Source organism: Rana temporaria, chromosome 6, assembly GCF_905171775.1.
Source record: "Rana temporaria chromosome 6, aRanTem1.1, whole genome shotgun sequence".
NCBI classification, from domain to species: Eukaryota; Metazoa; Chordata; class Amphibia; order Anura; family Ranidae; genus Rana; species Rana temporaria.
The window spans coordinates 109665782-109689527 of NC_053494.1; positions in this window are offsets into that span (position 1 = coordinate 109665782).

The window sequence follows — 23746 nt, forward strand, 5'->3', positions numbered from 1 at the left end:
TACGCCCAGGCCCATTCACGTACTACTACGTAAATTACGTAAAATACGACAGCTGTTCCGTCGTCCATACCTTTGCATGGGATGCGCCTCCTATATGGTGGACTAACTTTATGCCGGACGTACGCCTTACGTAAATGGCGTATATTACTGCGACGGGCGCAAGTACGTTCGTGAATCGGCGTATCTCGGTCATTTGCATATTCGACGCGTAAATCAATGGAAGCGCCCATTGCGGCCAGCGTAAATATGCTCCCAGGCTCCGACGGCGTAGGAAACTTACGTCGGTCGGATGAAGCCACATTTCAGGCGTATCTTGCATTAAGAATCAGGCGCATAGATACAACGGCACATCTGTACACTTACGCAGCGTATCTCGAGATACGCCGCGTTAGTGTTACGTGAATCCAGGCCATTGTGTTCAGGTGCAGGTTTCTGATTCTTGGAGTCAGCGGTCCCATATATTATTATATTTAGCGGGACAACCTTGATTGACATAAATACATTTCTTGTATGGTAGGGCAGTGTTAACATCCACCTTCCAATCTGTGAAGGTAGGGGTAATCCATTTTCTAGCTATAACCTTCCTCACTGAAAACAGTGTTATGTGGAGGAATATCTTAGTGAATTTGTCGATAGTGTCGGGAAATATCCAGAGTAGGCACTGTTTCTGATCCAGTGCCATTGGGGAGCCCATTTGGTAATGCGGGAAGGTTATAATTTGTGTCCACAAGCCTTGTATTTTAGGGCAAGTCCAGATGAGATGGAAAAACGTGCCTACCTCCTGGCCACACAACAAACACAAAGGCTAGTTTGGTAGCGACAGGTGTAGAGAGCATGCTGTAAAAAGGTCAAGGTCATCCTTTGGGGTCTGTACTTTTAACTATTGCCATAATAGGGGCAGATTGAGAAAGGGATTATGAAAATTTTATTTGGGCCGCATGGCACACCTGTAGGAATGTAAAAAACATGTGATTTTGGAGCGTAAATTCCTCTCTCAATGTATTAAAGGGCTTAAGGGTACCTTCAGACATCAGGTGGTAAATAGTATATTCCCTGTGTGGTCCAGATATCTGTGTTTTGTATATGAAGAAATTCCAGAAGACTTTTGTTATGCCATAATGGAGTTTAGTCATTGTATCATGGCATTGACAATTTAGTGGAGGCTAGGTCCCAGGAACGTCTATAGTGGTAGAGAAGAGATCTCCTATACCCCATTGGGCTCCGCACAACCGAGGCCCAGTGCTATTGCATATATCGGGGTCTCTGGTGCGCTGTGCCCAAGCCGAACATAGTAGAATACTGAACCTTCTTCTGTCCGTCTTGTCTAAATGGAATAGTTGGGACAGCTGGGACGCGATATAGTATAGGTTAAAGTCAGGGAGGGCTCTGCCCCCTAGGTCTGTAGGATTTTTGAGAGTCTGCCAGGCAAGTTTGTGTCTATTAGTTCCCCAAACAGAGGGTTTATGAAGAGCTTAAAGAATCTTAAAGTATTTCAAGGGTAAGTATACATAAAAATGGCAATTGGAAAACCAGACCACCAGAGGATTTCCAATTGCCATTTTTATTTAAATGGAAACTGGAACTAGGAGGAAATTTCTCAGAGGAACAACGTATCAGTATAATAAATAATATATTTGAATCTTCAATGTGTACGAAGATACAGGAAACAAATTTTAAAATTGTTTCCCAATGGTATCGAACCCCAGTTCTTGTTCACAGATTTTTTACAGAGGTTACTGATACCTATTGGAGATGCTGTGAGGAATCTGGGACGTTATTGCATATTTTTTGGTCATGCCCTAGAATAAAAGGCTTTTGGGGGGAGGTTCGGAGAATCAGTCAGCTGTTCTGGGAAGAAGAGATACCCGAAGACCCGGCCTTCTTTCTATTACATAAAACAAAAATTCCAGTTAAGAGATAAAAGAAAATGATAGCATGCCATCTCCTGAATACGGCTAAAGCATGTAGACCTGGCACTTGGAAGCACAGGCAACCCCATTATTAGGACTTTGGCTTAAGAAAGCAAGACAGAAAAGAGAGACCTATCGGAAAACATGGTTCGCATGGAATCTCTTCATTAAATCAAAGGAGGGGGAGATGCTTATGGAAGCAGTATAGAGGAGTATTATATTCTTGACGAAGGAGGTCGGGAGGAAGAGGGGGGATGCTGTGGAGTGGGAAGGGAGGGGGTTCCCTGTAAATATTTTTCTTCTCTTTTTTTTGTTGTTGTCTTGTTTCGTTGTGTGGTGTTGGGAGGGAGGGACAGAGACAGATATCGTATTAAGAATACTGGACTAGACTGAGTCAATAAATGCATGACCAAATGGAGATGGAAACTTGGAGGGATAAATAAGTGTTTTTTTATGTGTGATCTTGAATAAAATGTAAATTCTGAAATGTAACCACTATCTTGATGGAGGAATAAGTTAATTATGATACTATTCTGCTATGTTATGTTGATGATGTACGGAAGATGTCTTTAGACTGGCCTTCCAGTATACTGGGGAGTGCCATAGTATATAAAAACTTTTTGGGACGAGAACCAATTTTATAAGTCCCCATACCCCAAGAGGTAACCGAGACCAGGCATGTATCTTAGATTTGACAAGGGAGAATAAGGGCTCAATATTGAGAGAAATATAGTCTGCAGGTGATATGTGGATCCCCAGGAATTTAATAGTATTAAATTGTATTCAATTGTTATTCATTACGTGTTCATGCGCTACTTCTTTACTCTGCGTGGAAAAACCACGGCTTGTTACAATTTTTGAAAACCAATAAAATATTAAAAAAGAAGATGGCAGAGATGTCCACAGTGTTCCAAGCAAGACATGTCCTTACTCACCATGACAAGTTCACAAAAGGTCACAAAAGGTCTGAGAGTTTGGGTAGTGGAATCCGTTCCTCCCCTTGATTCTCTATTGTTGAATCCCTTCCTATTTGCATCTGTTTCACTATAATTATTATAATTGGTTCTATAGTTAGGATGGGCTTGATCCAGCAGCTAACACGGCTGTAAGTATAGTTCTTTTTCTTCTGCATTCGGCTTCGTACACATTCCTTTTTTTCTCCCCTTTGCCGACAGCTGTTTTATAGCCTGCTCTGCCCACTTCCACCACTTCCACCTGATTGGCTCCAGCTGGCTGCACATGCGCAGTAGAATTAGCACTTGCTCAATGGGAATTAGCACTTGCTCAATGGGAATTAGCTGCTGCTGAATGGGAATGAGCACTTACTGTATGGGAATGAGCCCCTGTTGCACAAGTTCCCTGACACATGTTACATTACCTTGGTTGTTCTCTTGCTAATGTTTAGAGTAAATGGAGGAGAGAAATGCATTTATCCACTTTAGACTGGAACTATAGTTAAAAAAAAAATATATGAATTTTTCATACAGTCAGCAGCTCTCCTGCTCTGCTCCTCCACGCTCACTGGAGCGCTGAGTTGTGGAGGGGCAGGGAGAGGCTGCCTATCAGCCCAGGCACCTGACAGATCCAGATTCGGGATGATACGGTGCCTGGACTGATCTTGGTGACGTCAACAGAGAGTGGACTTCAGACCGCTTTCTGCTGAAAACAGATCACAGGAGTGCAAAACAAATTGCACTCATTTGACCCATAGGACAAGCCCAGCCGAATGAGCTCAGAATAGACTTCTTCTTTAAGGGCTCAGCAGCCCACTTTTATTGAAAATAAAAGTTAATTAACTTGCCCACACAAGGGTTTTTCTCCAGCAAATAATAAAAGGAAATGCTAAACCACCTGGCCCAAGGCTCTCTCAGCCTAAGTTGCATAGGCTCACTCCTGGCCTCCAAACAAGGTTTACCAGCTCCCTGCCGCCTGGGTTTGCTTACTCCTCCAGTGGTGACTTCATCCAGCCCCCCAGGGCTCGCTAGTTGCCTCAGCTTTCTCAACTTCCCAGTCCCTCTCTTGGTCTACCAGACCCGCGTAGTTGTACCGACTTTTCTAGTCCTTTGGGCAAGAAGTCTCCCTGAAGAGGGATGCAGTTTCTGACCCGAACAACCAGGTTTCCTGACAAAGGTCTAACTCCAAACGACAGCAACTCCAACAGCACTGAGCTATTCTCAGATCTGGCATATAATGATCCCGTTCACCTGTGCACTCAGGCTGTATGCAATTAGCAAAGCCTGGACACTGGATTAAAGGCCCCCATCTGGAACTACAAAATCCAGATTAAAAACAGAGCACTGCTTTATCCATTCACAATAAACATTTCAGAGCTTCTCAAACTACACCTCTGAGAATCCTTCTTCTTAATGGGGAGTTCCAGCCTTTTAGTGTTTATTAAAAGTCAGCATCTACAAAAAGTGTAGCTGCTGTTTTTTAATAAACAGACACTTAGCTGCTCCACAGTCCAGCGACGTGGCTGCCCGGAGCTCTGCTCCTCTCCCCCCCTCTCTGTCCGGCGCCTCCATTCATAGTGTAGGCACCTGGCCATGACAGCTTTCGCCTTCACGGCCGGGCACTCACTGTGCATGCGCGAGTCGCGCTGCGCTCTATGAATGGACAGGTGATCTCCTGGGACTTGTCACATGTCCCTGGAGATCGCCTAAAGGGAGGGGCCGCCTAAGGCGAGAAGAAAAGTCGCAGAGGCGGTCCTTGGGCGGAAGGAGGAAGTGGGACAGGAAGTCAAGCCCCCACTCCCCCCAAATAAATGACATGCCAAATGTGGCATGTAAAGTGGTGAGGAGTGCTTAAAGCGCGGAAGTTGCACTTTTGGGTGGAAATCCGCTTTAAATAGTTCTTTAAATGCACAGTACTGGTCATTTATTAATTGTTCTATCATCTAACACTTCAGCACATTCCCAGTGCCTTACTTTAGATATGGGTATACTCAGGACTTTTTTCTTAGCGAATAGGTACAGGACCCCCCCCTTCTGTGCCCCCTACCCAACTCAGAGCACTGTTCCTTGGTTCGACTCCCTACCCGCCTCCCAGTAATGCCCCTTTTAGAGAATACAGAACCAAGTATCATTTTGTGTTGCTAAGAAATTTGTATGAAATTTGTTAATGATAACAAGAAAGGCAGTAAAATAGATCCCCTGCAACCAGCAACATTGAACACCCCAAGCAACAATAGATCCACCCAGCAGCAATAGGCTCCCAATAGCCAGCATCAATAGACCCTCCAGCAGCCAGCAACAATAGACCCCTCCCTCAACAGTAGATCCTTCCAAACAACGATTGTCCCCCAGCAACATAAGATAGATCCCCTCCAGCAACAAAAGATTACCCGGCAGCCAGCATTAATACAATTACATACATTCAAAGTTGGAGGTGCCGGAACTGTGTTCCCCTGCATTCCCGACGAAAAAAAGCCCTGGGTATACTGATCACAGTACAAGCATATAACAATATGTTACAGGGTACAGATATATTTATCGAGGTACATGCATACAATCACATGTTACAGTATACAGGTACATTAATCAGCGTAAAAGCTAATAATTACATTTATAGAATACAGGCATATGCATTGTGGTAAATGCATACAATAACATGTTACAGGACACAGGTATATTTATCATGGTTCATACATGTAGCCACACATTATAGAATACCTATACCAATATATTTAGGGTACCAGAAGGGTACAGTATAAGGTATCTTATATAACAACAAATATCAGGTATGATATGGGGGTTGTTTAGCTCAGTGGTAGATTATTTGGTAGGCATTTTTTAAGTGAGTCCACCATCAGTCTTCAGTTCAGTTTAAAGGGCACGGCAGCACACTTTTATTTAAATTAAAAAAGCTTAGTAAAAGTTCCAACAAAGATTACCACACAGGATTTTCCAACTTCAGCAAAAAACAAGCAATCACTGACAATACTGAGCCATTAGAATACTTGTATATTTATCAGTGTACAAGAATATAACGATTGCCACCCAGTTTGCACTTGTCTGCCTTTGTTCATCACATGGGGATGGGAAGATTGGTAATTTACAGAATATATATAACATTATGCTTTCAGTTCACCTCACAGGATGTGACACTGTTTCTGGCAAGATCAACAGGTATTTTCTGTACTTGCTAAACATATGATTAGCTTGAAGAAATAAAAATAATGCAGCCACCACAACTATGGATTATTACATTTCAATATATGATATTTTTCTTGGTTTTATTTAGTTATCCTCTAAAATGAAAAATCATATATGAATTCCACATTTTATTTCAATTAATTCTAGTCTACTCCTATTATTTTTAACAAACTTGAAGTTTGTATACTTACGTTGTGAAAATCCCCACGCATTTACTTCTTTGCGATGTGTGACACATATTCACGATGCCTGTGAATAGGCACTGCTGTGTCACACATTTCACAGAGCATGTCTTCTGAACTACAGAAGTGCTGAGAGGAGGAGTTTCAGGAGGAGGAGTCACTACAGGAGTCACTGCTTGCAAGCAGTAAGGTACTATTGAATATGTAGTCTTTAGAAATTTAAAGTAAACAGCAGAGGAGGAGCATGCTGCAAATCCAGGTAGTTGTGGAAAGGGATGACCAGCTAACAGGCAGCACTAACAACATATAATAAAAACAAAAGTAAACTTGGTGCTCAATGTGAAATGTATACGGAAAAGCAGCACTCTAAAAGCAACACATGCCTCAGCCTGACATGTCAGCGAAAATTGCCGGGACACAAAAAAAGCAACCAGCTCAGTCCCAATGATAATAAACCACCATGGGAAGATATTATAAATCAATAAAATAATGAGGAACCCCCTTTGCATGTATCTGATACAGCCAATACCAAACAATTGTTTTCATATTTTTTTATAAATCCAAAAGATAAAAATATCAGCTATTATTAAGAAACAATTAACATACCACACCATATTTTGTCCAAATTGGGTGTATATTCACATCATATATTTAAAGTGGAGGTTCGCCCAAAAACTTAATTTTTAACATTAGATTGAGGCTCATTTTGTCAAGGGGAATCGGGTGTTTTTTTTTAAAATCGAAGCAGTACTTACCGTTTTAGAGATAGCTCTTCTCCGCCGTTTCCGGGTATGGGCGTTCCTATTTGATTAACAGGCTTCCGACAGGCTTCTGACGGTCGCATACTACATCGTGTCACGATTTTCCAAAAGTAGCCAAACGTCGGTGCGCAGCGCCGTATGGAGCCGCACCGACGCTCGGCTTCTTTCAGCTCGTGACGCGATGTATGCGACCATCGGAAGCCTGTCAGAAGCCTGTCAATCAAATAGAAACGCCCAGTCCCGAAGACCATACCCGGAAGCGGCGGAGAAGATCTATCTCTAAAACGGTAAGTACTGCTTCGATTTAAAAAAAAACCACATGATTCCCCTTGACAAAATGAGCCTCAATCTAATGTTAAAAATTGTTTTTCGGGTGAACTCCCGCTTTAAGTGAATTTTCCTTCTGTATATTGTTGGCCACACGGGTTTGAAAAGGAGGTAATAAAAGACAGATCATACTTCCTATCTATAAGTTGTGTATCTTTACATCTAGGGTCTAACAAAGATTCCCTATCCATATATTTAGAACCTCTTTAATTTCTTGATCAAGGAGTTCCTCCTTGTACTCCTTAGGTAAAAATCTCTGTTTTAAGAGATCAGCTTGTACCACAAATTATTTCACATCTGAGCAGTTTTGTCCATTATAGAAAAATTGCCCCTGGGGATAGCTTTTAGCCACAAGGGATATGAAATCCCCCATAAGTACATTTTTCTGTCAGTTTTCTTGAATTATGTTTTAGTAAGGAAACTATCACCCTGCCTAAACATAATACGATCCAAGAAATTCACCTCCACTATACGCCATTCATAGGTCAGTTTTGTCCCCCACTGGTTTTCATTAAGATATTTCATAAATACGTGAAGTTATACAGCATCACCTTTCCACAGTTAATCTATGATGCATGATGCCCTCCGCCTACCTTGCCATAAATAAATTGGTAAAGGAGGGGGCACATTTTGCACCCATTGTGACGTCTGGTCTCTGAAGGGAGAAGCACCCCCTCCCCCACCTCATACCATAAATATTTGTGCTTTATTGCAAACATTAGCAGTTCCAACATGAGCTGTTTTTTGTTCAGGGGGCAATGATTTATCCAGGTAAATATAAATTTTCAACCCCCTAAAAACCCTTGTCACGAGGAATGATCTACTATAAGGCAGTCAGTCGTTACCAGGTGACATCTTCACATCAGAGATCTTTGAACGAGAGATTTTTCAAGTAAACTTATATTGGTATTCAATAATAACTATTGTTTGTGTTGTTATTACAATGTTGCTGTTATAAAATTAAAGCTTGTACTGCGACCATAGTTTTCTTTTGAAGTAACACTTTTAGATAGTTTTAGACCCCTTTCACATTGGGGCCACCTACGTGTTAGCAATAAAGCGCCACTGAATTTAGTGGGGGGTGGGGGATAAAAACACCCCGCTAGTGGCCGAAATGCCTGCTTTGCGACACTTTCGAATCGTTTTTCAGGCGGTTCTGAAGTGCTGCCTATTCATTTCAATGAGCAGGGGCGTTTTAGGAGCGCTGTATACAGCGGTCCCAAACTGCCCTAAAGATGCAGCTTGCATGGGAGGCAGGCGCTTTACAGGTGCTATTTCTAGAGTTAAAATGCCTGAAAACTGCCTCAGTGTGAAAGTGGTCTTAGGTTGAATTCACCATGTATGCGGTGACAGACATTTTACTGTATGGTAAAACGTCTGTCACTGCAGGGACACACAGAAAACAGTTGTTTCCAATGTGTCCCATTCACACTGCAGTGCAGCCTAGAGCTGCACTGCAGTGTGCTTCAACAAAATGCAGACATGCTGCATTTTATCGCAGCGCACCGTACCAAATCGCACGGCAATGTACAGCAACACAACGCATTGCACTGCTGTAAATTGCCATGAATGAAGTGTATGTTTTGTACAGTTCAAATAAAGAGTACAAAACAAAAAAAAAGCGAGCATTGTGATGCGTTAAAATGCGCACCATACTGCCCCTACCACAGTCAGCAACAGAGAACCAGAGAATCGTTGCAGTGGCGAATCGCTGCGGAAGCTCTCCGTTGCTGTGTGAATATGGCCATAGTGTAAAGTCATCCATAAAAGATTTTTTTCAGCTGGTTGCATGGAGTGGTGCTCTCTGACCAGAAGAAAGAATGTTTGAATTTTTGCAATATGATCTAGACAGAAAGCTGCTTTGAGAAAATCGCTTTTTAAAAGGCCTCAACGTTCTGATTACTGAAGGATTTCGTAATAATAAACATAAATCACTGTTATGCAGCTTTGGTCACTAAAAATACATCAGGCAGATATTAAAGACACTAATGTATGGAAGAGCCCTGGGGCCATCATAAAAAAAAAAATACTAAATTCTGAGTTTCAAAGTCAGAATTCTGAGATTAAAAAGACAGAATTCTGTGTTTCAAAGTCAGAATTCTGAGATTAAATGTCAGAATTCTGAGATTAAATGTCAGAATTCTGAGTTTCAAAGTCAGAATTCTGATATTTAAAGTCAGAATTCTGAGATTAAATGTCAGAATTCTGAGATTAAATGTCAGAATTCTGAGTTTCAAAGTCAGAATTCTGAGATTAAATGTCAGAATTCTGAGATTAAATGTCAGAATTCTGAGTTTCAAAGTCAGAATTCTGATATTTAAAGTCAGAATTCTGAGATTAAATGTCAGAATTCTGAGATTAAATGTCAGAATTCTGAGTTTCAAAGTCAGAATTCTGAGTTTCAAAGTCAGAATTCTGAGATTAAATGTCAGAATTCTGAGTTTCTAAATCTAGTAGTCTCTATTAGGAGGATTTTAGGAGCAATTAGCAATAATGTAGTAACACCCATAGACCATGATTCTGCAGACATACAAGTGTGGTGCTCTAGATATTGATCTGTAAATCTATTTTAGTTACAGCATACAGTATGGGGAAGCAGGCAATGCTGGGCTCTCTGGTTCCTCTACTGTATTAATAGTTCCTCAGTTTGCTGTCATCTGCTCTAACATAAAGAGGGATGCTGAAAACGAGTGTATTGTCTGTCTGTGTGTGTGTGGGGGGGGGGGGGGTGATGACACAGCTTCCATAGATAACAGAACACAATGCACCCCAACTTTGTGGAAACATTGCACTGTTGCCCCAACAAGAGGGAATTGTGAGCACAATGTGTGTCTTTGTTCAGAACGGCTTGATCATAGCAATTACATGTCTGGACTAATTCTTACAGAAAATGGACCCCATATTTTACATACAAATCGACACAGGTATATAACTTGAGAATTAGCTCAATGCATAGAGTGACAGACTTGTGATTGATATTTTGTGGGTTCGAATCCAGGAAAGAGCACAATTTTTTTTTAAGTTATATGTATATATACATATTATTTTATACATTGCTCTTAGATTAAAATAGAGATGTCCCAATACCAATATTAGTAAATCAATATATTGAAAATGTATATGTCTTCAAAAAATTAAGCTCTGAGCTGGATTCGAACCCAAAACTTAGAAACACAGAAGTCTATTACTCTAACCACTGAGCTATAACCCAAATCATAATTCTCTACTGTTTTTATAGGTTTAATATGGGGTTCATTCTCTGTAAGAATTAGTCCAGACATGTGATTGCTATGATCAAGCCGTTCTGACCATAGACACACATTGTCCTTCTGCCTTCTAGCCATTCACAATTCTCTCATGTTGGGGCAACAGTGCAATGTTTCCTTAAAGTTGGGGTGCATTGTGTTCTGTTATCTATGGAAGCTGTGTCATCACCCCCCCCCCCCCACACACACAGACAGACAATACACTCGTTTTCAGCATCCCTATTTATGTTAGAGCAGATGACAGCAAACTGAGGAACTATTAATACAGTAGAGGAACCAGAGAGCCCAGCATTGCCTGCTTCCCCATACTGTATGCTGTAACTAAGATAGATTTACAGATCAATATCTAGAGCACAAAACATGTATGTCTGCAGAATCATGGTCTATGGGTGTTACTACATTATTGCTAATTGCTCCTAAAATCCTCCTAATAGAGACTACTATATTTAGAAACTCAGAATTCTGACTTTAAATCTCAGAATTCTGAATTTGAAACTCAGAATTCTGACGTTGAAACTCAGAATTCTGACATTTAATCTCAGAATTCTAACTTTGAATCTCAGAATTCTGACTTTGAATCTCAGAATTCTGACTTTGAAACTCAGAATTCTGACTTTTAATCTCAGAATTCTGACTTTTAATCTCAGAATTCTGACTTTGAAACTCAGAATTCTGACTTTTAATCTCAGAATTCTGACTTTTAATCTCAGAATTCTGACTTTGAAACTCAGAATTCTGACTTTTAATCTCAGAATTCTGACTTTGAAACTCAGAATTCTGACTTTTAATCTCAGAATTCTGACTTTTAATCTCAGAATTCTGACTTTGAAACTCAGAATTCTGACTTTGAAACTCAGAATTCTGACTTTTAATCTCAGAATTCTGACTTTTAATCTCAGAATTCTGACTTTGAAACTCAGAATTCTGACTTTGAAACTCAGAATTCTGACTTTTAATCTCAGAATTCTGACTTTTAATCTCAGAATTCTGACTTTTAATCTCAGAATTCTGACTTTGAAACTCAGAATTCTGACTTTTAATCTCAGAATTCTGACTTTTAATCTCAGAATTCTGACTTTGAAACTCAGAATTCTGACTTTGAAACTCAGAATTCTGACTTTTAATCTCAGAATTCTGACTTTGAAACTCAGAATTCTGACATTTAATCTCAGAATTCTGACTTTAAATCTCAGAATTCTGAGTTTCTAAATATAGCAGTCTCTATTAGGAGGATTTTAGGAGCATTTAGCAATAATGTAGTAACACCCATAGACCATGATTCTGCAGACATACAAGTTTTGTGCTCTAGATATTGATCTGTAAATCTATCTTAGTTACAGCATACAGTATGGGGAAGCAGGCAGTGCTGGGCTCTCTGGTTCCTCCATTTGCTGTCATCTGCTCTAACATAAAGAGGGATGCTGAAAACGAGTGTATTCTGTGTGTGAGTGGGGGGGGGGGGGGTGACACAGCTTCCATAGATAACAGAACACAATGCACCCCAACTTTAAGGAAACATTGCACTGTTGCCCCAACATGAGGGAATTGTGAATGGTTAGAAGGCAGAATGACAATGTGTGTCTATGGTCAGAACGGCTTGATCATAGCAATTACATGTCTGGACTAATTCTTACAGAGAATGAACCCCATATTAAACCAAAAAAAACAGTATAGTTTTATGATTTGGGTTATAGCTCAATGGTTAGAGTAATAGACTTCTGTGTTTCTAAGTTTTGGGTTCGAATCCAGCTCAGAGCTTAATTTTTTGAAGACATATACATTTTCAATATATTGATTTACTAATATTGGTATTGGGACATCTCTATTTTAATCTAAGAGCAATGTATAAAATAATATGTATATATACATATAACTTAAAAACAAATTGTGCTGTCTCCTGGATTCGAACCCACAAAATATGAAACACAAGTCTGTCACCCTATGCATTGAGCTATTTCTCAAGCTATATACCTGTATCGATTTGTATGTGTAATATGGGGTTCATTCTCTGTAAGAATTAGTCCAGACATGTAATTGCTATAATCAAGCCGTTCTGAACAAAGACACACATTGTGCTCACAATTTCCTCTTGTTGGGGCAACAGTGCAATGTTTCCTAAAAGTTGGGGTGCATTGTGTTCTGTTATCTATGGAAGCTGTGTCATCCCCCCCCCCCACTCACACACACAATACACTCGTTTTCAGCATCCCTCTTTATGTTAGAGCAAATGACAGTAAACTGTGGGACTGTAGAGGAACCAGAGAGCCCAGCATTGCCTGCTTCCCCATACTGTATGCTGTAACTAAGATAGATTTACAGATCTATATCTAGAGCACCACACTTGTATGTCTGCAGAATCATGGTCTATGGGTGTTACTACATTATTGCTAATTGCTCCTAAAATCCTCCTAATAGAGACTACTATATTTAGAATCTCAGAATTCTGACATTTAATCTCAGAATTCTGACTTTGAAACACAGAATTCTGTCTTTTTAATCTCAGAATTCTGACATTTAATCTCAGAATTCTGACATTTAATCTCAGAATTCTGACTTTGAAACACAGAATTCTGACATTTAATCTCAGAATTCTGACTTTGAAACACAGAATTCTGACTTTGAAACACAGAATTCTGACATTTAATCTCAGAATTCTGACTTTGAAACACAGAATTCTGACATTTAATCTCAGAATTCTGACTTTGAAACACAGAATTCTGTCTTTTTAATCTCAGAATTCTGACTTTGAAACTCAGAATTTAGTATTTTTTTTTTTTATGATGGCCCCAGGGCTCTTCCATACTAATGAATGCAGGTCGGTACTCATTATTAAATCATTAAATGTTATGTTTTTAATACAACTCATGAGAGGAACTGAGTTTGACTTAATACTGGTTTATTTTATTCTTCTGTGCAGCAACACTCAGGATAGAAGAGGAAGGGGTAGTCATTAGGTAAGCTTCATCTGAAAATATCTTCCAAAAATTGCACTGGGGAAAAAGAGGAGAAGAAAAGAAAGGAGAGAATGCTTTATTATGTACTAGTGATTATGAAATAGAGATCAGACAAATGGTTTTTTTTTCCATTTTCAAATAAGGTATATCTGTACAGTTACTTGACAAACGTCTTGTTTTTCCTTATAATAATAATAATAATAATAATAATAATAATAATAATAATAATAATGGGCTTCTGACCCTGAGATTGATTTCTCTCGGGAATATTGGCAGGGATTGGGAGTCTTATCAATGTCTTAGCTACCAAAATAAATTATAAAGCTAATGCCTTGGTACTTGGTACCTTATTGTTTACCCCACATGATATCCTTCTGCCTGTTTTATGAGCTGCTTAGAGGTTGGTATGTTTAGACATATTTGGTAGGATTGCCCTAACAGACAGAATTTCTGATCTTTGACCTAACAACTAATTTATACCAGTTTAGACAGATCCCTGCGAAAGCACCTGATAGAGACCCTGTTAGGTAGGAAAGTAGATAATTGTTCTAGGACAGAATTCCTTTTGATCTCTGTGATGGGAGTCACTTTGGGCGGGGGGCCAGGGGAACCCAGAATCCCTTGGAGGGGGACCTCCTATGTCTAAGTGACCCTGTGTCTATTAGGGGCACATCGTGACCGAGAACCCCAGTCTGATCTGTACTAATTGGACTCACTGTACAACCACACTGAAATGTTGTGTGTGTATATATATATATATATATTAGTGCTGTCAGTTAAACGCGTTATTAACGGCGTTAACACAAACCCATTTTAACGCCGTCAATTTTTTTATTGCGCGATTAACGAGGTTCACCCTTTAAAACATTTTTTTTTTTGTCAGCACGTACCTCTTAACCCTTTCACGCCGACGGGACGCATATATGCGTCCTCGGCGTTCGGGGGTTATACCGGGATGATGCCTGCAGCCACAGGCATCATCCCGGTACCGTTGTTTAGAGCGGGCGATCGGCTATCCAAACATAACAACCGATGCGGCTAAAAGCTGCTCGGTTGTTATGCCGGAGGAGCGGGAGGGGACATCCCCCCCCTCCCGCCGCCTTTCGCCGCTCTGACCGGGCCTCCCGACCCGACCCGATCCTCCATCCGCCGCGTTCTGTGTTCAGGCGGAGACTGACACTAAGCCGTAAACGGCTTTGATTCAGTCTCCGCATTGAAACCATGGAAGCGGCGTCATGACGTCACTTCCGGGTTTCTCGGCTGCCAATGGCGCCGGATTTAAAAAAGTACACAGTATTCAGAATCGCCGTTTTCGGCGATCTGAATACTTTGAAGTGCAAAGGAGGGCTCGGAGGTCTTTTATACCCCGATCCCTCCATAAAGAGTACCTGTCACCACCTATTGCTGTCACAAGGGATATTTACATTCCTTGTGACAGCAATAAAAGTGATCAAAATGTAAAAAAATAAAAAAACACAATTTAATATTATAAAAAATAAATAAATAAATAAGAAAACAAAAAAAAAATGTTTTAAAGGGTGAACCTCCTTAATCGCGCGATTAATCGTGAGTTAACTATGACATTAATGCGATTAATCGCGATTAGAAATTTTAATCGCTTGACAGCACTAATATATATATATATATATATATATATATATATTGTATATTGTCTAATACTTTGGTGTGCTCTCTGTTGGGTCGTTTGGGGTGTGGCTGTATTCCATTGTTCTATTGTGAGGAAGGAGGGGGGAATACCTCCAACAGCTCTCCATGCTGTTTGGACAGTATACCCCGCCCTGAAGGCAAAGGGAAGGGGGATTGTCCCCAGTGTTACCTGTGTTTCATTAAACAGTTCGTGTTCAGCAGCCAGAATGAGTACTGCCTTGTTCTTGGTTGTCAATGTTTGGAATATCTGATATCTATATTCAGACTGGAGGAAGTGGTATATGACAAAAGCACTCAAGCGGAGTGTTTTGTTACATTGGTGGCAAGCAGTGGGACACTTCCTGCAGTCTGGGACATTAAAACCTCCACCTGGATTCAAGATCAGGAGAGCAGACTTCAGTCACTTCAGCGGAGATATGGATCTGGCATCAGAGTTCCTGGTGCTGCGGATCGTCCTTTCAGCATACTCCAGGACTGTGTCTGCAGATGAATACCTGGAGCTCAGGCAGCAGATTTGGGTAGGACTCTGGATCGGAGCCCTCCAGGTCGCTGGTATGCAACAGGGCAAGTGCTTTCCAACCCCAGAGCAATGGGCCAGTGACCAGCGGGCATTGCGGATTGCATTCCTGGGAAAGCGCCCCAGGAACGATGGGTGTCAAATTGGACAGGCTGGTCCAGCAGGAGATAGAGCTGGACAATCAGTATCGGGGTCTGCAATGGCACGCAGAGCAGGAATATTTAGGGGAGACAACAGAATGCTCTCCGGAGGGATATATCTTTGGCGGCTCTGGATTGCTGTGGGAGAGCCTTACATCATTTATTTGCAAATATTTGCTTATGAAGGAACAGCATCTGCAATAGGCATACAGGAAACTGCTAGAACAGCAGCATGTCAGAGAATCCACAGAGGAAACTCCGGAGATTGCTGTCTCCAAAGCTGAAGTGCTGACAACAGGGCAGTGCTCTGCTAATCTCTGCCCAGCACCAATAACATCTTCTGGGTTCTACGGATAGGAGATGGTGAACCTCTATCCCCAGACACCAGTTCCAGAGACTGGGCATTTAATAGATTTCTCTGCTGAGCAAGAACATCCTGGTGAGTCTCCAGCAGAAGAGCTGGCATCAGAGGAAGAGGCAGAGATTCCCCCACAATACAGACAGAGACATGGAATTTCCTGTCAGCAGCATCTATGGAGTTACCAGAAACTTCTCCAGCTGAAGAGCTGACAACTGGACAGAGAGTCTAAGACCTCTGTCCCACACCTGCAGCAGTTCCGGAGGCCCAGGTTGAGAAGGAGATGGTCACTTCCCAGCAGCAGATTAAGATCCATGGGAGAAAAGAGAGGAGGTGTTGGTCCTCCCTACCCAACAGTTGACCAAGGTAGAGGATAAGATCTTTCCTCCCCAGCAAAGATCAGTGCACCTGGGAGACAGTACCAGAGACATGTCACCCCAGAAGCCAGATGAGGGTAAGGGAGATTAAAGGGGTTGTAAAGGTACAATTTTCTTTCCTAAATAGCTTCCTTTACTTGTGCAGTCCTCACTTCCTGTTCTTCTGTCTGTAACTCCACAAAGTAATGCAAGGCTTTCTCCCTGATGTGGCGTGTCGTGCTTGCCCCCTCCCTTGGAATACTGGAGAGTCAGGACGCCCACTAACACACAGCTCCTTTCTCTATCTGCAACATAGAGAGAGTCCTGACTCTACTGTAGTCCAAGGGAGGGGGCGAGCACAACACTCAACACCAGGGAGAAAGCCTTGCATTACTGTGTGAAGTTACAGACAGAAGAACAGGAAGTGAGGATTTCTCAGAAGAAATAAGGACATTTAAAAGCAAAATCGAAGGATGAGGTAAGAGAAGAAGGACTGCACTAAGGTAAAGGAAGCTATTTAGGAAAAACAATTGTACCTTTACAACCCCTTTAAGCAGCCGGCTTCCCTCCCCAGCAGCAGACGACCCTAAGAATTGTGCCACCAACCCAGCAGAAGAGCTGGCAACAGAGCAGAGTGCTGCTGGTCTCTGCTCTCAACTAACAAAAGATGCAGCATCCACCTGTATACTCCAGGGATGCTAAGCAGTCAGCCCAGATCCCCAACAGCATGATGAAGTGAGGTAAGAGAAGAAGGACTGCACTAAGGTAAAGGAAGCTATTTAGGAAAAAAAATTGTACCTTTACAACCCCTTTAAGCAGCCGGCTTCCCTCCCCAGCAGCAGACGACCCTAAGAATTGTGCCACCAACCCAGCAGAAGAGCTGGCAACAGAGCAGAGTGCTGCTGGTCTCTGCCCTCAACTAACAAAAGATGCAGCATCCACCTGTATACTCCAGGGATGCTAAGCAGTCAGCCCAGATCCCCAACAGCATGATGAAGTGAGCCCAGTCACTCTGTCTTTTTTCCAGCGGCTGAAAGAACTTTAGGGAGAAGGGCTAGCCTGCACTTCTCCCCAGAGGTGGGTATGTTCTTTGAGAGAGGCAGAGGTTGGCTGAGTGAGTAATCCTATGTTTGGAGCAATTTATTTGGGGTATTGACATTATTGATGCCAAGCTGATGACAAATGTTAATAAAGTAAATGTGCAGTGCAAACACCACTGGGCTAAGGCATTTTTATTGCTTACTGCTACACCCTCTTTTTTATTTACTTTGGTATTTGAGACCTCTAAATCAAAAGAGTATACTGAAAATAAACAACTGCCATGTTAATACAATGGGGGTAAATTACTTTGTAGTGTGGATACAGTTAAACATGAAGGACAACTAACTCAATAGCCACAGGCAAAGCAGCTATATTGATATACATAAGGTCATTGCTAGAAGGATATACGAATCAACCACAAAACCTTCATGTAGTTTGTTGAGTTTTTCATCTAGTCTTATGCAAGGATGGATCAGTGATCTGGATGATTGTGGAAAATTGGCTTTATTTGCTTCCAATTACTGTAACTGCAGTGTGTCAGTATTGCATATCTTCATCACAGTAAAAAGGGAAAGAAATTATGAATTTGAGTTTTTGTTACAGACCATGCAGGGCAAAGTGAATGAGTCCTAACATGTTTATTAAAGTTTAACAGTTACTTAACAAAATTAACATTGTTTAAGTTCAAATGCTGAAAAAGCAGAAAACAGAAACTGGGTACTTTTTTGAACTATCGAATATTGCAACGATTGGGTGATATTAACTATCCAAAAATAAATATGGACACTAAAGCTAATTCTTCTAGTAAATCATATTTATCCACATTACAAGACAGTTACCTTGAATGGTGGTTGAACCAACCAATGGGTAGAGCTCAGGAAGATTTGGCTTTTTCTGATCCATCATACAACATACCAAATGTTGGAATCTGGCAACATATGGGTAACCACAATCACAATTTTCTAATAATTAAATTGGTTGTTGGAAAAATACTGAACAGAGAGCTTACAAAAATAGGATTTTAGAACGCAAAACACTGAACAAATTAAAGAAGCCCTCAGTTCTGTTCATTGGGACTGTTAAAGTGTATGACTGGGGAATAAAAAAAAAAGTAAATCTCAGCAATGTACGCACATTTCCACATGTTTTGTGGAGATGAGAAGAGGGTAAGATATTTGTAGTCTTCTAGCACTTCTACTCTCCTAGAGTAATGCTGTTCCTTGATATAGTAGATAGGATTGGATCAAATGCCGGCAGGTGTAAACTCACACATGTCTGTTTACATCCGCTGCTCCATAAAGGGCAATAATTGGTCCAAACAGGTTGCCCATGTGAAAGGGGCCTAACATGTGCAAAGTCATTTGGGTACAAAGTTCATATATAATTAACAATAACAATATTACAATGAAACTATGTTAAATTATGATTTTTATTTATTTAACTGGTTTCTTAGATCTTTAGGGCCTGAATTTATTTGGAGCCATAGAAGGTCTATTACATTTGTGACAAACAGCTTGTAATCATTTATATTAATAACACTAAAAAGGTATTATTATTTTTTACCTTCAATATTAACCTCTTGAAGACTGGCAACCATTTGTATATAAGATAGAGTTCGCTTTACTATTGTTTCGGTACATCCTCCACACACACAGTCCTGTAATCATACAGTGGATCACAGGCAAAAGAACCAATGAGAATGGCTCTGTACCACTTGACTCCTGTGAGCAATCACATCACAGGATGTATACACAGGCTGCAGGTAGCAATGACGTCTCCCTTACTGGCTGGTGATTGGGAAACACTGTCTGCTCTGACACAATGGTCAGTGTGTTAGAGGAATTAAAACCTTCTGACTACCAGTTCAATCCAGCACAGTGCCAAAAATACTGGAGTGAAACTTTGCACTTAGGTGTTAACAGCTCTTTCTCCTCTAAGCTGCTTTGCACCTCCTATATGCCTATGGCGAAATAGTGATACAATTAAACATAAACTTGGTGCAGCGCTATACCAGAAATAATAAAAATCCTCAATTTATATACCACACAGGGTCAGATTCTCGTAAATCCGTGTATCTTTGCGCGGGCGTAACGTATCCGATTTACGTTACGCCTCCGCAACTTAGAAGGGCAAGTGCTGTATTCTGGAAGCACTTGCTCCGTAAGTGGCGGTGGCGTAGCGTAAAAAGGTAAGTAAGCCCGCCTAATTCAAAATTGGAACAGGGGGGCGTGTTTTATGTTAATAATTTGTGACCCGACGTGATTGACGTTTTTCACGAACAGCGCATGCGCTGTCCGTAGAAATCCCCCAGCGTGCATTGCTCCTAATACGCCGCAAGGACGTATTGGTTTTGACGTGAACGTAAATTACGTCCAGCCCCATTCATGGACGAGTTAAGCAAACGACGTGAAAAATTCAAAATTCGACGCGGCAACGAAGGCCATACTTAACATTGGTACGCCGCACTTACGCCACCATATAGCAGGGGTAACTTTACGCCGAGAAAAGCCTAACGTAAACGGCGTATCTGTACTGCGTCAGCCGGGCGTATGTTCGTGAATTCGCGTATCTAGCTGATTCACATATTTTGACGCGTAAATCAGTGTACACGCCCCTAGCGGCCAGCGTAAATATGCAGTTATGATCCGACGGCGTAAGAGACTTACGCCAGTCGGATCCAAGGGAAATCTATGCGTAACTGATTCTAAGAATCAGGCGCATAGATACGACCGTCCAGACTCAGAGATACAATGGCGTATCTCTTTTGAGAATCTGGCCCTTAAAGTGCCAATACTGTAAACGATATGTGCAACTAATATGCTGTGCAAAATTGCAATCAATTTGCTGTGCAAAATTGCAATCAATTTGCTGTGCAAATAAAAATTGTACATAAATCCAAGTTCACAAGAACAAAACCAAATGAAGCTGAAATTTTTTGCAATTAAAAAAAGTGCTATTGCTGTAAACATTAAATAAGTCAAGATTCGTGCAAATGATGAATAAAGTGCTTTCCAATACAATTCTGTGTGTATTACTTGTTTATTTCATTAACAACCGTGCTTCACTTCAAACCATAAAGGTGCTTGTGCTTCCCCCCCACACCCTTTGTGAGAGACACTCACCAGATTGAGATGACCCCTTATGGTTAAAATGAAGGTCACTAGCGCTTTAACAGCTCTTCTTAATCCTGGTATTAACTCTCCTTAGTCAACTTGGTACCTCCTTACCACCTCTACACTCAGGTTAACAGATAAGAAAGAAGACTGTAATAGTGTAATTCCATTTATTAAATCGCATAAAAAACAAATCATTGCACTTACAGAGTAAATGGGTATAAAACAGCCTCCGTATCCATCACAACTTTTGACAGCCATTTCCGAACTTTCGTCCGAAAATTCCCTAATAGCCAAATTCCAAAATAGTTCTCGTATGGGAACAGAAGGAACGATTTTCGTTTAATGTGTACCATTCTCGTATGATTTCCGCACAAGAATAATCAGAAAATAAAGATTCGCCCGATTTTCTTATAGTGTGTACACAACTTTATTTTGTACACCATTCTGTACATCGCTTACTCTGTACACGATGCTGTACATTACTCTCAATGCTGCTCTGTACACCACGTACTTTGTACACCATACTCACCAAACTCTGTACATTGTTTGGTATGCCACTTTTTCTGTAAGCTGTCCTGTACATAACTCACACTGTAGGCTGTCTGTGTATAACTTACTTACATCCTATTCCTTACAAAGTCAGTGCAAATGCCACCTGAAATGTATACCTCCAATTGCTAAATTAAGGTTCTACAATCAATTTTATAACGGCTGTTTTTATTTCATGTTTATTAACTAGCAGAAGTACCCTCTGAACCTGTTCAAAATAGTCCCTGAAGTGCATGAACTACTAGTTGAAGACCTAGGATTTATGGAATAGCAGCCAAGAAAACCTTACACTGCTTGTAAGAACTTATCTTTCCAATTTCTATTTTCTGCTTATTCCAGTGTGACATAGATTTATAATAGGCAGACATAATCAGGCAGATAGCATTAACAAGTTGCTTTGGGGGGCGTGGTCTGGAGCTGCATGGAGTAGGACGTGCAGGGTGAGAGCTCTGCTCGAGACTAATCCTTCTTACCTGATCCTGGGGGCTATACTTCCCGCAAACAGACACCAAACACCCGGTGCTGCCAGCATACCTCTGAGCTGTTATGTCTCCCCCGAAAAGGATATGCACCAGGCTGCGGGACCGGGTGTCTGAAACCGAGCGCCGTGTTGGCCACGTGGAGGTGGGCCTGTACCCGCTCCAAGGCTCCACTGAACAGCTCCAACATCAACTGAATGAGGTCCTCCACAAGCAAGACGACATGGAGAACCGCCTTCGGAGGTGCAATTTGCGCTTCGTGGGACTCCCCGAAAGATCTGAGTGAGCGGATCCCCCCACCCCATACCTCGAAAACCTGCTGATCAAGACCTTCGGCAGAGAGGCCTTCTCCTCCACCTTTGTAGTGGAGCGTGCCCACCGCCACGCGGCCAAACCACCGCCTGCTGGAGCCCCGCCGAGAACCTTCATAGCTAAGTTCCTGAACTACTGCGACCGAGATGCCATCCTTTGACTTACCCGGGAGAAAGGCAACATCCCCCTTGGTAACACGACCGTGGCAGTGTTCCCAGATTTTTCTGCCGAGGTCCAGAAGATGAGAGCGCGCTTTACAGAGGCCAAGGAGCAGCTCCGTGTGCATCACCTGCCATACGCGATGCTCTTCCCGGTGCGGCTCCGGGTGGTGAGTGATGGGAAGGCGCAGTTCTTTGAAGATCCGCAGGCTGTTCTCTCCTGGCTGGAGCATCGTGGCGAGGCCGCTCCGGCGCACGCTTAACTCCCTGACTTTCCTTTTGTCATGGCCACCGATCGTCCGGAGCTGGGAACCCATGCCTGTTTGTTGCGCCTGTCTCCTTCCCACTCATTCTGGAACCGTGAGTTGACTTTGCGCACTGTCTGTTCTGTACCCCTCTCTCCCTCTCCTAGCCCCTGGCTGAAGCCTCCTGCTTGTCCCGCTTCCCTCCCTCCCCCCTTTTTTTTGCCCGTACAACTCCCCCCGCTACTATGTTCACCATATGAGTCTCGGGCGGCTCACCAGCACCCATATCCCCCAAGACTGGATACCCCCCCTGCACCACTGTGCGCTCTCCAGCTTGCTCGTCCCCCTGACCTTGGTGGCCACCCCAAGCACTGGGTTCCTGGGCCACCCTTGACTGCCACCTACTTACCAAAGTTTCCCTGGCCAGCCTCTGCTCCTCTGCTTGCAGTGGGAGGCGGTGTGTTAAGTCTGCTATGCTGGTCCAGCGCTTTTGCAGAATGTTTATTTTTTGTCGTTTATTGTGTATTATTTTTCCTGTTTTTCTTAATTTCTAAACCCCTATTGATGTACTGCATGAAATATGTCATTTCCATTATTGTGCTACTGATGCTATTGCATGGGATCGATCTGGTCGGGTGTGCACTGCCTCCCTCTGCTGTGAGCCATCTCCGAGCTCTCCGTGGGGCTGTGGCGCCGGAGTGGCACCCCCTGGCTGGCCCCCCGACCCCTGGGTGTTTAATCTGTACGTTTACCCCCTCAGGCTGTATTTAATGCTGTATCTGGTGCCATGCACTGCCTGCCGCCTTCTGGGGGCATGGCTGTGCTCACCTATTCCTCCCCTCACACCATGGCCTCCTTAAAAACACCTCAAGTCCCAGCAGGCAGACATTTCTATCCTTGTTGAGACCCACCTTGCAGGCCAGAAGCAGATGTGTCTTAAAAAACCCTGGGTGGGATGGGTGTATCAGGCCCCACACACTACCAACTCCCGCGGGGTCGCGATCCTTATCGACAGGTCGGTGCAGTTCCAGCTCCATACACTACAGTCGGACCCCCAGGGCTGGTTTCTGTTCCTGCATGCTACAATCCTAGCTCTGAGCCTCAACAAAGTAATCCTTAGCCTAGTGCACCCTGACCAGACTGGATTCATGCCCCAAAAAAATACAGCCTTTAACCTCAGGTGGCTACACATGAACCTCCAGGCCCGGCACTCAGACATGGGCTCCAGGGTGGTGGTTAGCCTTGACGCCGCT